Source organism: Phascolarctos cinereus, unplaced genomic scaffold (genome assembly GCF_003287225.1).
Source record: "Phascolarctos cinereus isolate Bilbo 61053 unplaced genomic scaffold, phaCin_HiC Scaffold_726;HRSCAF=1367, whole genome shotgun sequence".
In the NCBI taxonomy this organism is placed as follows: Eukaryota; Metazoa; Chordata; class Mammalia; order Diprotodontia; family Phascolarctidae; genus Phascolarctos; species Phascolarctos cinereus.
In genome coordinates this window covers 113,843,697-113,859,475 of record NW_027556098.1, presented here as the reverse complement: position 1 = coordinate 113,859,475, position 15,779 = coordinate 113,843,697, and the positions used below count along the sequence as shown (strand labels likewise).

General features: G+C 40.5%; 1 protein-coding gene across 2 annotated transcripts in view; it reads right to left on the bottom strand.

Moving 5' to 3' along the window:
- CD86 (CD86 molecule) overlaps nucleotides 1-15,779 on the bottom strand; it is a 159,593-nt gene that overhangs the window by 62,011 nt on the left and 81,803 nt on the right. The window contains exon 1 of one of the 2 annotated variants that reach the window (XM_020985926.2): nucleotides 10,566-10,694. The exons of the other annotated variant lie outside the window; for it this stretch is intronic. The gene's annotated coding sequence lies outside the window, so the exon portion shown is untranslated. Of the gene's footprint in view, nucleotides 1-10,565; nucleotides 10,695-15,779 lie in introns of those variants that run through there. 2 annotated transcript variants of the gene reach the window in all.

The window sequence follows — 15,779 nt, the reverse complement described above, 5'->3', positions numbered from 1 at the left end:
CTGCCTTCTTTTAAGTTCCAACTAAAATCTCATCTTCTACAGGGAGGTTTTCCCAAGCCCTCTTAATTCTAGCATCTTCCTTTCTAAAAATTACTTCCTGTTTATCCTGTACATAGCTTTTTTGTACATATATGTTTGCTTGTCTTTACATCATGACTAATGTGAAAATATACCTAATATGAATGTATAAGTAGAGCTTATACCAGATTGCACACCGTCTTGGGGAGGGGGAGAAAATTTAAAACTCAAAATCTTATTAAAGTGAATGTTGAAAACTAAAAATAAATTATTTCATTATTTTTAAAAAATAAGAAAAGTGAGGTCCAGAGAGGAAACAGAATATAATTGAAAGGGCACTGATCTTGGGGTCCTAGGGGTCCTAGGTGACAAGAGTTCAAAGCCCCATCCTATCAATTAATCCCTGCATGAATGTGGGCAATTCACTTAACCTTTTAAAGGGATCCTAAATCTAGAGCTGAAAGGGACCTCAGAGACCACCTAGCCCAACCCCTCCATTGTATAGATGAGGAAACTGAGGCCCAGGAAAGTTAAATGTCTTGCCTAAGGTTATGTAGGTAGAGGAAGCATCAGATGTAGGATGGCTGAGTCCTCTGATTGCAGTCTGTGCTCTTTCAACTGACCAACACTGCCTCAGTTTTCTCATCTGTAAAATGATGAGAATGGACTGGATAATCTTTAAGGTCCCTTTAAGCTCTAGAACTATGACCCTATGATTCTAACGGGTCATTTTGGCTCATTTGGGCACAAACCAGGCTACTCCTAAGTTATCACATATGCGAGATAAGATTCCCTGACTCTGTGATCCTTAGCCAGTCAGCGCAAAACTGGGAGGAGTTAACAGGAGGCACATGGTGGGTGGCCTGAAACAGAGCTAGTGATGGTCTTAACTTAAGTGATGCTCATTCCAACTTAACTCCTTGAGGCTGGACGTCTCCAGGGAAAGGACAGCATCATGAGACTAGAGCTCAGCCCTCTGGGCTGGAGAGGGATTGTTGGATTGTAAGCCCCCATGACTTCTGAGATTCCTTCCAGTTATAAATCTTTGATTCTTTGAAAAAGAAGAAGAGGAGGAGAAGGAAGAGAAGGAGATTGAATAGGAGGGGGAAGAGGAGGAGGAGGAGAAGGAGAGGGAAAAGAAAACAGGATCATCTTTGTATTTCCCTGTGCCTAACAACAGTGTTACATAAGAGATACTTAATAGTACAAAATGACTAAATGAAAGCACATTTGGAAATCATCCATATAGAGGTAGTGATTGATTAAAGCTGTGAGAATAGATGAGAAAGGAGAGAAAACAGTGTTTGGGAATAGCCACAGTGGGAGGAAGGAAGGGGTCTAACTCTGTGACTTACCAACTTATTCTGTGACTTTAAGTAACTCATTGCCCCACTCTAGCCCTCAATATCCTGATTTATAAAATGAGGGGGGTTAGATTACAGCAGGGGCCTTAGCTTGGGATGTGTGAACTTGCTTTTTAAAACATTATGACAACTATTTCAATATAATTAGTTTTGTCATGTTATTCAGTTGTTTTCAGTCATTGCCAACTCTTCATGATCCCATTAGAGATTTTCTTGGCAAGTATACTGGAGTGGGTTGCCATTGCCTTCCCCAGCTCATTTTATAGATGAGTAAACTGAGACAATCAGGGTTAAGTGACCTGCCCAGAGTCACACAGCCAACAAGTGTCAGAGGTCAGATTTGAACTGCCTATGGCCGGGCACTTGGTGCACCATGGCACCACCTAGTGGACCATTTCTGGTACTGTGGAATTAATAACTGCACACATCCAATGATTCACCCAGTTTTGATAACAGGCTTGTTGCATTACCTCTGACAACAATCTCCTTAAGTTATTTGCAATGGGTTTTTGCCCCCTACACCCACTTCAAAGTTACGGTGTTGGAGCTCTCCTGCTACAAAGCAGGAAACTGATTTCGGATAAAGCAACTAAGTCTAGAGTATAACGTGATAACAGAGAAAGAGCAGGTCCTCTGAAGACCTGAGTTCAAATCTCACCTCTTATCCTACGGAGGTCAGGCGAGGCACCTAACCTCCCTGGGCTTCAGTTTCCTTAACCGTAACAAAGCAGGGATAGAACAGCCTCAGAAGTTCCTTCCAGCTCTAAAACTATTATACCAAGTATAAATAACACAAGTATTATGCCAAGCATTGAGTAAAGTCAAAAGCTTACGCTTACTCATGATGCCCCATTTCTTTACATGCATAAGAAATTGCTGTGAAAAAAAATTAAAATTTTGTATTTCTGGTCTCTGGTTTTAAATTTTTAGTCATAGTTATACAGAATCATAGATTTTCATTATCAGCACCCCAGGTGATTTAAAGGAAAAGTCCCACAATTTCCTGAGTGACAAGTTAAAGAAAAAGAAACTCTCAGTTCCATGTTTCTAGAGGAACATTCTTAGAAACTTAATAGGTTTTCATATCATAGGGACTAGGAGGCTCACATGCCCTTAAAATTTTCACTTCAAGGACCCTTTTTATTTGTTTGTTTAAGTCTAGTTTCAGATGTTAGAGGTCTAGCTTTTTCCCACTGTCTGGGACAAAAATTCTGAAGCCAAGGTATTTGCATTATCTTTTCCCCAAAACCCACCTCTCTTTAGAACTTCCTTATTCCTGTCCAGGACTCCAGCATCCTGCCAGTCTCAGAGGTCTGACCAACTCCATGTCATCATAGATTCCTTATTCCTCCTCTCTCCACATAGCCAATCAGTTGCCAAAACTTATTTCTACCCACACAAAATCTCTCAAATCCAAACCTTTCTCTCTGTTCACAGAATTACCACCCTTATTCAGGTCCCAATCACCTCTTACCTGGTTTATTGCCATATTTTCCTATCCCGACTTCAAGTTTCTCTCCTTGTGAATCTATCCTCCCCACAACTGCCAAAGTGATTTTCCTAAAGGACCGGTCACTTTCCTACTCCAAAAACTTCTTTGTTTACTCATTGCCCACGGAGTCTGATATAAACTTCTCCACTTAATATATAAATAAAGCCTGTCACAAGGTGTCCGCAAAACTACCTTTGTAATCTTATTACCCACAACTCACCTTCACACACACACTGTGATCCAAGCAAACTGGCCTTCTTTCTGTTCCTCATAAATGATACTCTTTCTCTGGCCTCTGCTTTTGTACCGTCTGTCCCCTCTGCTTGGAATTCACTCCATCTTCTTTCAGCATTGTAATCCTTTATTTCCTTCCCAACTCAATTCAAGTGCTACCTTGTACATTAGATGAAGCCTTTCTTAATCTGCCCTCTACCTTCACTCCCATTCAACAAATCAACAAATATTTATTAAGTGCTTTGTGGCAGGCACAGTGCTAAGTGAAGGGGATCCAAAGAAAAGTAAAAACAAACCCTACACTCGAGGAGTTTACATTCTGATGGGGGGAGACAACATACAAAAATATTGCACATAAAAGATCTATGCAGTGTAAATGAGAGTAATGAGATAGGGCGACATTAGCTGCTGCAGGAGATCTGAGAAGGCTACCTGCAGAGGGAAGGATCTGAGCTAAGTATCAAAGGAAGCCAGGAAATGGAGGTGAAGGGAGAGATCTTTCCAAACCTTTAGCATAGCCAAGAAAAGGTGAAAGAGTCAGGAGATGGAGCATCCTGCATAGTAACAAGAAGAGTGTTGTCACGTGCCTGGAGGGAAATAAAGTAAAAGATGGGAAAGGTAGTCGAGGGACAGATTGCGAAGGACATAAAGTATACATGAAAAAGCAACTTTAAAACCCTTCACAATCTGTCCCTTCAGGAAGTTTCCTCTAACAATGCACAACATCAATTTTTTTTTGCAACTTAATGATCTTAGAACGTTGCCTGGGCCCACTGAGAGTTTGAGTGACTTGCCTATGGTTATTTAGTCAGTAAATGTCAGAAGCAGGCCTTGAGTTCAGGTCTTCCCGAATTGCAAGCAAAGTCTCTATTCACTATATCATATTAATTTTATATTATTTAGGGGTGGGGAGGGGATTAAAATCTTCCTCCCCTTTGACCCAGCCATTTCATTACTGGGCATATATCTGCAAGGAGGCAAAAGGTAGAAAGGTCTAATGGATATCAAAATATTAACAAGGTAACGATAACCTACATTTTATAATGACAGAGTTCAAACCTGTTTCTTCAACTCTATTTTATTTCCAATGTGATAATATTTGCAAATCTTAAAGGTCTATATAGAAACTATTGCCATCATCATTATCACCACCACTACCACCACCATCACCACCATCTTCATCATTTTACCCATGTTCCAAGTAAGTGAGAAAAAGGCACTAGCAGCTGCAGGGACTGGGATAGTCCTCCTGCAGAAGCTGGAACTTGACCTGAGTCTTAAAGGAAATCAGAGAAATTAGGAGGCAGAAGTAAGGGGGGAGTGTATTCTCAAAGTCATATAGCCAAGACTTCCAGGTCATGTGAGCAGCAAGGAGTACACGTTATGTCTGATGGCCACAAACCCTCTACCTGTCCAAAATGGAAATAATGCACCAAAGATAAAGCAACTTCAGCTATCTCCATAGTTTAGGGCATATAGAATCCAAAAGAATGTTTTAAAAATGAAACAAAACAAAATATGAACTGACACATATTGACCCTGAGCTCACTCAGCATTCTCCCCCACCTCTCATACTGCTTGTTCTTGATCACAGTGAATTACTCTCTTCTCTTTTTTTTTTTTCTATACCCTTTCCTGGAATGATCTCATCAGCTTCTATGGATTCAATTCTCATTTATATTCAGATGACTCCATATATGTAGTTATCTACAGATATAGACCCAGACATTATCTCTCTTCTGACATCCAGCCCCTCATCATCAACTGCTCAATGGCTATTTCCCCACTGTATATCTTATAGGCATCTCTAATTCTGTGTGTCCTAAACAAGCCTCATCAACTTTCCCCACCCCCTCCAAACTCACTTCTTTTCCTATTCGATCAAGGACACTACCATTCTTCCAGTCACCCAAGCCTGTTCATCTCTAACTTCCCACATGCCGCCCATTGCCGATCAATTGTAGTTCCACACCATGTCTCCCATATATCCACCTTCTCTCTATTCACAGAGCTAGCATTCTAGCTCAGACCCTCATTGCCTCTTAATTGGTCTCCCTGCATCTTTTCTCACTACTCTCATCCATTTTCCACATAACAGCAAAGGAATTTTCCTAAGGCACAGGATAATGCCACATCATTGCCTGGCTCGAAAACCTCCAGTAGCTTCCTATTACCTCTAGGATAAAATACATACCCGTGAGGCAGGCACTTAAAGCCATTCAGAACCCAGTCTACCTTTACAGGGTTATCAAACATTACTTCCCTTCTTCACATTCCAGCCAAACTGGCTGACTTGCTCTTTCTCCTACACTACCTTCCGTGTGGCATCTCGGTGCCTTGGAACAGGTTGCCCCAAGCCAGGAATTCTTGGCTTCCTTTAAATTTGCCTTCTCCCTGAGGTTTATTCCTGCTACCAATGCACATTGAATTACTTTATATTTATTCTGCATGTGTTTTCTGTATGTTCTTTCCCCTCAAAGACATGAAGTATTTTTTTTTGTCTCTGTATCCCCAGTGCCTGGAATATGGCAGGTGCTTAATAAATACTTACTGATTAACTCCATGGGATCAGAGGCTTATATCAGACCCTGGTACTTGCCCAGTTCTCTTTTGGCATCCATTCACCTACCCTTCTCCCATTTATCCCACTCACTGTGATAATTCCCTGACTACTACCCCTTTTCCTCTTATCTCCAACCCCTCCCCCCCACATGCACACAAAGTCTCTTCCACACAATTTAGCACTTAATTATATTCTATTTTCTAGCAAGCTTGCTGCTGTTTTTATGTAGGTTGGACTTCTCTCCCCAGCTAAGTTACAGCTTCAGAGTGTGTTAGAGCTGGAAGAGATCATAGAGATTTCACAAATGAAAAGTGTGAAGCCCAGAAAGGATTAGTGACTTGCCTTAGGTCACACAGCAAACTGATAGCAGAGCCAGGGCAAGAACTCACATCTCTTAACTCTCAAGCCAATTCATTTTCTACTCTTGTTCTTCCTTTATTCTCACAGTACCTAGTTTAGTGGGTTATAGATAGTAGGCATTTAATAAATACTCGTTTAGTCTGTTGGTTGAAGTAGATAAAAAGGCCAGGTAGCATTTTATTCTGGGGATTCCTGTGTAATTTACCTTTGTAGCACCTCTAGGGATTTTTTTTCTCTTACATGTACTCTGATCTTTAAAGCCTTCCAAGAAGATGTCTGAACACTTCCCAGTTCCAATTCTACTTTGGTTTTTCTACTTATTAATACAAATGATATGGAAACAAAAATTTCACCAGAAGCCTCTCTTGTAGTCTCACCATTACTAGAGATTCTGCCATTAGAAAACCCCTAATATCAGGAGTTCTTAACCGGGGATCTCTGCTTGTTTTTACTAAAAAAAAGTTTTTTTGATAACTATATTTCATTATGATTGATCTCCTTTGTAATCCTATTTATTTTTATTTTATAGCTTTAAAGACAATGGCCTAAGAAGGGGTCCCTAGTCCTCAGAATCAGATTGCCAAAAGGATCCAAGACACAACAAAGTGTGAGAACCCGGCTCTAACTCATCTGTTTGCTGACACCAAGGGCAGAAGAGACTCTAATTTGTCCTTGAGTCCTGATTACAGACACCCGAGTGTGCACATGTGTGCAGGGAAGAGGAAGGGTGGGTTGGGCCCAGTTCTGACATCCTCTGAAAGATCTGACAGACTCACTCACACCAAGGTGTTAGAGCCCTAATATTTTGCCTTTCTCAAAAGTATTTGCATTTTTTAAAGAGTATCGGGAGAAAAGAATGCTTAACACAAGTTAATAAACCAAATGGTGAAGTTCCAGGCATGAGGACAAGAGATACTTGAGTTGGGGGCCTATGACTGATTCTCACATTGTATCCAAGAGGTGGATGCCCTCTCTGATTATATCGGCCAGACATGGGTGTCATTTATTTCTAAAAGTGCTTAAGTTGGATGGGTGGGTGTCTGGATGAATATTTTTGCATATTCCCATCAAGACCCAGATTGATGTCTCTTCCTGACCTCTCCTCCAATTTGTTTTAGTAAAAAGACTTCGGCAAATGAGTCAAATGATAGTTTGAAAAGAACTTTCAAATACTTTTGAATGAGAGAGCTCTTACCTTTGAGAGAGACAGAGAAGAGAGAGAGAGAACAGAGAGGAGAGAACAGAGAGAGAGAGAGAGAGAGAGAGAGAGAGAGAGAAGAGAGACACAGAGAGAGAAAGAGACAGACAAAGACAGAGACAGAGAGACAGAGAGACAGAAAGAGAGAGAGACAGAGAGAGAGAGATTTAGCCAACTTAGGTAGCCAATGGCCAGAAACTTCTAAGGTTCTAAATCCTAAATCATTCTTTCACAGATAGTCAGTAAATATTTATTAAGTGATTATTATGTGCCAGGCACTGAGGCAAGGGCTGGGAATACCAAGAAAAGCAAAAGGCATTCCCTGTTCTCAAGGAGCTCACGTCTAAAGGGAGAGACAACATGAAAATTGTATATTTGCATATGTATGTTTTTGTGCGTACATATACACATACATTTATGTATGCATATGTACTACATGTGTGTTTGCCTGTAATGCATATGTGTACACACATAACACATATAGACATGTATTATATGTGTGTATGTATATGTATGCTTATACATTTATACATATATATGTAATAAGTTGGAGATAATCTCAGAAGGAAGGAACTAGCATTAAGGGTAGGGGGGAGGCATTTAAGAAAGGCTTGGGGATTTTAGCTGAAACTTGAAAGAAGTCAGGAAGCAAAGGTGAGGAGGGAAAATATTCTAGGCATGTCAGACTGCCAGAGAAAATGCTTAAAGCGGAAAGATAGAGTGTCTTGTTTGAGGAAGAGCAAGGAAGCTTGTGTCACTAGATTGTAAAATAAAGGTCATAAAAGAATACTGAACAAAAGATTATATTTGATCCTGAATCAATTAATCAAATAACATTTATTAAATACCTACTGTGTACCAGGCACTGTGCTGAGTTCTGGGGATATAAAAAGGGGCTAAAGACAGTTCCTGCCTTCCATATGGGGTAAACAGGAAATAATTAATAGGGGAAGGCACTGGAATTGAGAGGGATTGGGGAAGGCTTCCTGTAGAAGGTGAGATTTTAGTTGAGACTTCAAGGAAGCTAGGGCGGACAATAGTCAGAGTAGAAGAGGGTTCCAAGCATGGCAGAGGGCCATAGAAAATGCCCAGAGTAGAAAGATGGAATGTCTTGTTCATTCAAGGAACAGCCAGGAGGTTAGTGTCACCAGATTGAAGAGAAGAGTACATATTGGAGAGTACGATGTAGGAAAACTGAAAAGGTCAGAGAAGGTTAAGTTATGAAGAATATTTTGCATTTGTTTCTGGAAACAATAGGAGGCCACTAGAGTCTATTGAGTAGGGGTAGGTGAGGAAGGTTTGCCCCACAGATAGCAGTCTCAAGGAGAGAAGGGAAGGAGAGAAGTTGCAAAGATAAAATGCTCAAGCCTTGGTAAAAGATTGCATATGGGGGATGTGAAATAGTGAGGACTCCAGGATGACTCCTAGGTTGTGAGCCTGAGGGACTGGGGGGAGGGTGGTGCCCTCTATAAGTAATAGAGGAGAAGTGGGGGAGGATTTAGTGCGGAAGATAACGAGTTCTGTTTTGGACATATAATATTGAGTTTAAGATGTCTACTGGACATCCAGTTCAAGATGTCTGAAAGGCAGTTGGAGATGGGAGATTAGAGGTCAGCAGAGATATTGGGACAGGATAGATAGATTTGAGAATTATCAGCACAGAGATGGTAATTAAATCCATGGGAGCTGATGACATCACTGAGCAAAGTAGTATAGAGGGAGAAGAGAAGAGGGTGTGACATCAGACATACTGCTCTGTCACTTTGACAGTTGGAAAAGTTTCAATGTGAACTTCAGATTTAAAAAAATTCAACCCTGAAGATTAAAAATAAAACTAGAAAAGGGATTTCCAATGCATTTGAAAGGGTAGTCAGATAACTAAGTCAGATACCCACGCCACAAGTGAACAGAAAAATATAATCAGAACTGAACCTTCCTGAACCTTCACCTCTAAGCCTACTTGGTGTGGCTTGATCTCTGTGGATGTGTGGATATCTTGGGATCTCTCTCTTTCCCATCCTATTCCTCCTTCCACTTTTCATTATCCTCTTTCCCTCAGTCTATTTTCCCCTCCTTAACTAACACAGGGTCATAGATTTAGAGTGGGAAGGGACTTTGGAGATCATCTAGTACAACCCTCTCATTTTACAAACGAAGAAACTGAGTTCCAAAAAGGAGAAATGACTTGCCTAACATTATTCAGTGAGTAAGTAGCAGAGCCAGGATTTCTATTCACTTGCCCTATGCTCTTGGGATTTGAATTCAGATTCTCTGGCTCAAAATACTCAGTGCTCTTTTTATGACACCAAACTATGTTTTATGTTAATTGTTCTTAATCTTAAAAGCTAGCTGAATGAAACATAATTAACAAAACAAACAAACAAACAAAAAAACTCCCCAAAGCTAAATTTAGCGGCTTTGGGAAGGTTTTGTGCCTTTCAAACTGAGTCTTTCCCTTCTGTGGCTCAGCGGCCTGTGGAACTCTCTATCTCTGAACTAGAAGTATCAATCAATGGACAAGCATTTGTTAAGCACCTACTGTGTGCCAGGTACTATACTAAGTGTGAGGGTTACACGTACAGAAGTAAGTCAGTCCCAGCTCTCAAGAAGTTTACATAACTCTCTGGGGAAGAGGCAGTAGTGACCACAGAAAGGTAGAAACTGAGTCAGAGTAGCCTTTCACTATCTCTCCCTGCAGTGCTCCTTCCCAAAACTGCTCCATCACCTTCATTTCCAGCACAGGCTTAGCTCTAAGCACATCGTTCTGACCATCTGGTCATAACAATAATAATTATTATTATTATTATAGTATATTACACTAATTATTAGAGATTACAGCATGGAATATTATGCTAATTATTGACAATTAATCATTATAGTATATTATACTAGTTATTTGTATTTATTATTATTATATTTACATAGCACTTTAAGCTTTGCAAAGCATTGTACACATTATCTTAGTTGATCATGGGACTTTAAAGCTGGAATGAAATTTTGGAGTCCTTTACTCCAACCTCTTCAATTGACAGATGAAGAAACTGAGGCCCAAAGAGATTAATTAAATTCCATGGCATACATGGCTTTTGCAGGAGAAAGAACCCTAGATTTGAAGGCTGAGGTCCTGGGTTCCAATCCCAGTTCTGCCATGCACTACCTACATGTCCATTAGGAAGCTAATAAACTCTCTAGTTCTCAGTTTCCTTGTCTGTAAATGAGGGCTAGATTACCACAAAGGTCCCTTCCAGTTCTGTATCTATGAGAAAGTCAGCCTCATTTTGAGTTTAGATAACTTAGAGATGCCTTTGAAAAAAGCAACCAAACTCTCTCACTCACCCAATTGGGCAGGTCCTTGTACTTTCTCCAAACCACGGAGGCTTCTTCACCTGGCTCCTGGCAGCTCCTTTCTCCGTACTTGGGCAAAGATGCTATACTGAAGTCTCTCTCTAAAGCAATAACTCTTCAATCTGAACTGTTCCTCTTTTTTATCTGTGAATTTCCCCACCCTTGTAAAAAAAAATGTAACTCTTTCCTCCCTGGTTAGAATCATATAGTTTTTAGCCTACTTTGAAGATTCTTGGTGATGCAAACAAAAATACAAGCCACCAACTCCAGGACCCGGCTTTTCAGTCTTCTTGATTTCATAATCAAGTCGTTGGGGATTTTGTTAAGGATAACTAGGGGTCAGGAACAGAATCCAGGGTGAATCACTGATTAGGCACAAATCGCTCCCTCCCTGAACCATTCACCGCAAGTCTTTCCTGTCCACATTTCTGGGGGTATGTGGGAATCCCCTCCTTAGCTGCAAAATGGGGAAACCATAATAGAAAAGACTAAACCAAGAGGCGGTACAAGCCACACAACAAAATTACTTTGCATTTATACCTCATGTCAGCACTGATGAATGTCCCAAGACCTCTGAGCACATGCTGGAGTTCCCAAGTTCTTTCTTGTTTGAATGGGCCTTCTATGCCCCTTCCAGACATTTACTGAAACCCAACAAACCACTCACAGTTCTAAGCCCAAGCCAAACTGCCATCAAAGTTTACCCTTTACCATCAAAGTTAAAGCCTTTTACTTTTAGATAGAGAAATAAAGGTTCCAAAAAACCACTCTGGCTCATGCGGCTCCCTCCTTTTGTCCAAACTATTGCAATAGCCTCCTAATTGGTCTCTTTAACTCAAAACTCTTCCTTTTCCAACCCATCCTTCCACACACCTGCCTAATCCATATCCCTAAAGCACTATCCTAAGTATATTATTCCCCTGCTCCAGGGGCTCCCTCTTGCCTGTTGTCAAACGCCTGCTTGAAATGTAAAGCCCTTTCTTTATAATCGAGCCTATTTTTCTTTCCATGCTTGGTCCACACTATTCCCCTTCACGTACTCCTATGTCCCCTTTCAGCATTTCAGCCAAAATGGCTTACTTTCCGTTCCTCCTTTTGAGCATTGTCACACAGGCTGCCCAGAATGTACTCCCTCATGACAGCTGCCTCTGAGAATTCCTAGCTTCCTTCAAAGCTCAAGTACCACCTATATTACACAAGGCCTACTCTGATTCCCTCTAAGTCACTAGTGCCTTTCTATCCCTCTCCTGCTAAAATTACTCTTAATTGACTTTGCATATGTAACGTGTACATTCTTGCTCACTGCCTTAAGGTCATGCAGACTACATTTCTCCTCAAGGTTCCAGACTCTTTCTGCTTTTTTTTTTTTTACTGTTCTTCTCTCAAGCCCTACTAGGTATGTTTCCCCCATCGCTGGAGGGTGATAACTGGTACACCATCCATTTAACATCTAACAATGATTACCTTTTTCAAAAGGATATTGACTTCAAAGATACAGGCAGAACAAACTGGCAAGCAAAAATAAAAACATCCTCCCCTTCCCAACATGTCTGGGGTAAACTCTCCCCTATACCACTTCAGCCTCTGGGGGAGTAGCTCAGTTTCTAAACAGCATTGGTCCTACCAAAATTCATGTCCAGATGTGGCATGACTGCCTGATGAGCCTGCGTCTCAACTAACTGCTGGGCAGAGTCCCAAAGATCACTCACAAAGGTCACCCCTTGCTCTTTGGGTCATCAATGCTGTGCTGGTTGCAAACCTGAATTTAGGAATCGCGGGAGGTAGAGTAGCCCTCCAGACCTTTCTAACCCATGTCATAGGCTTAGTTCACATCCTTCACACAGAGCTCCCTCATGAGTACTGAAACAATGAGCCCTTGAATATATATGCAGCCAACCAAAGAGCCCCAGCTTCAATGCCAGTCACAGAATGTCTACATGTACTCTATTATTTCTGAAACACTTCCCTCTCAAGTTATCATAATTTTCCCAGACACAGCTCCCTAACATTCTCCATGGAGAGAACCTATCTTAGCAAGCTAATGGGAGTTGCATTTGCACATGCACCAGATTCCTATTACCTACGTATTTTGTATTTATTTGTGTACACCTGGTTTAAATGTAAACTCCTTGAAGCAGGGACTGTTTTCATTTCATCTTTGGTTCTCCAGCACCTAACAGTACTTGGCATACTTGTTGTCTGGTCATTTTTCAGTCATGTCCAACTCTTCATAACCCCATTTGGCGTTTCTTGGCAGAGAGACTCTAGTGGTTTGCCATTTCCTTCTCTGGATCATTTTGCAAATGAGGAACTGAGGCAAACAGGGTGAAGAGACTTGCTCAGGGTCACACAGCTAGTAAATGTCTGAGGCCAGATTTGAACTCAGCAAGATGAGTCTTCTTGTTTCCAAGCCTGGCACTCTATCCACTGCACCACCTTGCTGCCCTACTTGGCACCCAGGAAGTGCTTAATAAACAGGAGGGGTTTAATAAATGTTTGGTGAATGAATGAATAAATATCCTTCCTCCCATCCCCAGAATTTGTTTCATTTTATGAAAATTGCAGATAAGTAGTGAATGAAAATTTTTGAATGTTGAACTGCTTTATAGAATAATGAATACAAGTTTAAGATAAGGTTTTTCTATATTGTTTTCTAGCCTTTACTCCCACAAAACTATTTACATCCCGGGAGTAGTAAGATTTTTGTAGAAAACTATCTAAACTGTATATGCATGGTCTTTTTTCAGTCCCTGTATCCCTTAATTTTTAGTGAACCCTCTCAATACTCAATATTTGTTGTTATTCAGCCATTTTCCAGTTGTATTCAACTCTTTGGGGTTTTCTTGGCAAAAATGCTAGAGTGGTCCGCCATGTCCTTCTCCAGCTTATTTTACAGATGAAGAACAGAAGCAAACAGAGTGAAGTGACTTGCCTGAGGTCACACAGCTAGTAAGTGTCTGAGGCCAGATTTGGACTCAAGAACATGAGTCTCCCTTTCTCCAGGCCCAGCACTCTATCCACTGTGCCGCATAACTGCCCCTATATTCAAAGTAAGAGGAAATAAACTCTAGGGTTCACCAAGCAATAGGAAATAAAATAAGCATTCAATGAATTATAATAGGATAATATAACTATTTACCAAATATTCATTTTAACTCTTTGACAAGCTTCTCACATCCTGCTGGGGAATGTATATCGGAAGTTAGGAACCATAGATCTGCCATTCGAGCCTCCCTCTTTAAAGTTAACTTTCTTCTGTTCTCTGGGTATTTTATTTACATGTGGTCTCTCCATACGTAAATTCCTTTGTGAACAAGGGTTGCTTTTGTGTGTTTGCCTTTCAGGGTATATGCACTGCAGTTCTGTATGCTCAGAAAACTGAGGACCAGTTGAACCCTGCATCTCTGATTTCCTTCCCCTCATTCATCACTCCCCTTTCCCAACTCTTCCTCCCAAACAAAACTAGGAACCACACAATTATTTCTTTTTGCTTGAAAAACTCCAACATTTCCAGAACTTTTAGATTTGTAGTTACATATCTGCTCAACCAAGGTTTTATTCTGGAAGGCGGTGGCATCACACCAACCTCTAGGGAACCCGGTCTTTTATCTTAACTTGGTGACAGTGGTTGAGAGCGTAAGAGGCGATGGCTCTGATACTGGGCCCTGTGGCTCTTGAGGAAGTGGGGACATAAAAGTCACCAGTAACCACTATTCCTCATTACTTCTGTTCCCTCTGTCCTCTCCCAGAAGGCAGCTAAACGACGCAGTAAGTCAGGAAGACCTATATCTGCTTCAGCCACTTTAATAGCTGTGTTGTTATTGTTATTGTTGTTGAGTCATTTTTATGACTCTTCGTGACCCTATTTGGCATTTCTTGGCAGAGATACTGGAGTGGTTTGCCATTTCCTTCTCCAGCTCATTTTACAGATGAGGAAACTGAGGCAAACAGGGTTAAGTGACTTGCCCATCACACAGCTAGTAAGTGTCTGAGGCCAGATTTGAATTCAGGAAGATGAGTCTCCCTGACTACAGGCCTGTGCCACCTAACCACCTCCTAATAGCTGTTACAAGTCATTTAATCTCCCTCAATCTCAGTTTTCTCAACTATAAAATGGGGATAATAAATAGTACCTAAGACCTCAAAGGTTTTTGTAAGGATCAAATGAAATTTTATACACACACATACACACACACATACACACATACACAGAACTGCAGTGCACATGTAAAGATGTGTATATTTATATAATATATATTAACTATATCTGTTGCTTCATCCATTTGTAATGCAAAATAGGAAGATTTTAGTTTCTTGATTAATAGATTACAAAAGTTCTCAGATACATAGGAAATTTTCTTTCCTATTATTTTATCTGGAAGTGGAACCGTTCAGTGCTGCTTTAAGAATGATTTGTCAAGTGCAATTCAACTGTAGATATATAGATATACATATATAAACCTATATATGCATATATATGATATATATGACATACGATATATAACAGGTCCAGTTAATACCAATGTTTCCCTTTTCAAATTAAGCTTCTTATACTTAGCAATTCCAGAAGTAGTATCATATGCTACTATAAGGAATCTACTTAATGTCATAAATATGTTTTTTTAAGTTTGTTTTTGCTTATTTAGTATCTAACATTCTCTGGAAAATTATCTTGTCTTGACAAAATATTCTACATGTACACTTGGGGGGAGGGGACGTGCTAAGGTCTCTCCTCAGGAATCTCTAGTACTTTACTATCTTCAGGCAGGGATTGCCTTGACAAATTATGCAGATGATTTTTTGCCTTTATTTCCCCCAGAACTGCTCTTCCCTTTTTCACTCCCTAACTCCAGCCAAATGTTCTCAGGTCTATACAAACCAAAACTTGCTCTGAAGCTTTAACGATCTCAGCCTGAATAAGTTTAGAGCAATCTCTATTATCTCCCAAGAGTATTTGGTTGTTTTTTTTAAACCCTCTCTATGAATGGTTTTATCTGTTGCCAGAGGAATTGTAATAATCAATGGCAGGTGGCGTTGTCCTAATTAGTCATTTCACATATGCTCTGTCTAGGAAGAAAACAGGCTTTGGGTCCAGGGCTCAGCCATGAGAACCATAAAGATAGTTAACACGAAGAACAATTCCCATTTATACAGTGCTCCAAGGTTTACAAAGCCATTTCTCCCCAAAATACCGTTCTTCTAAGG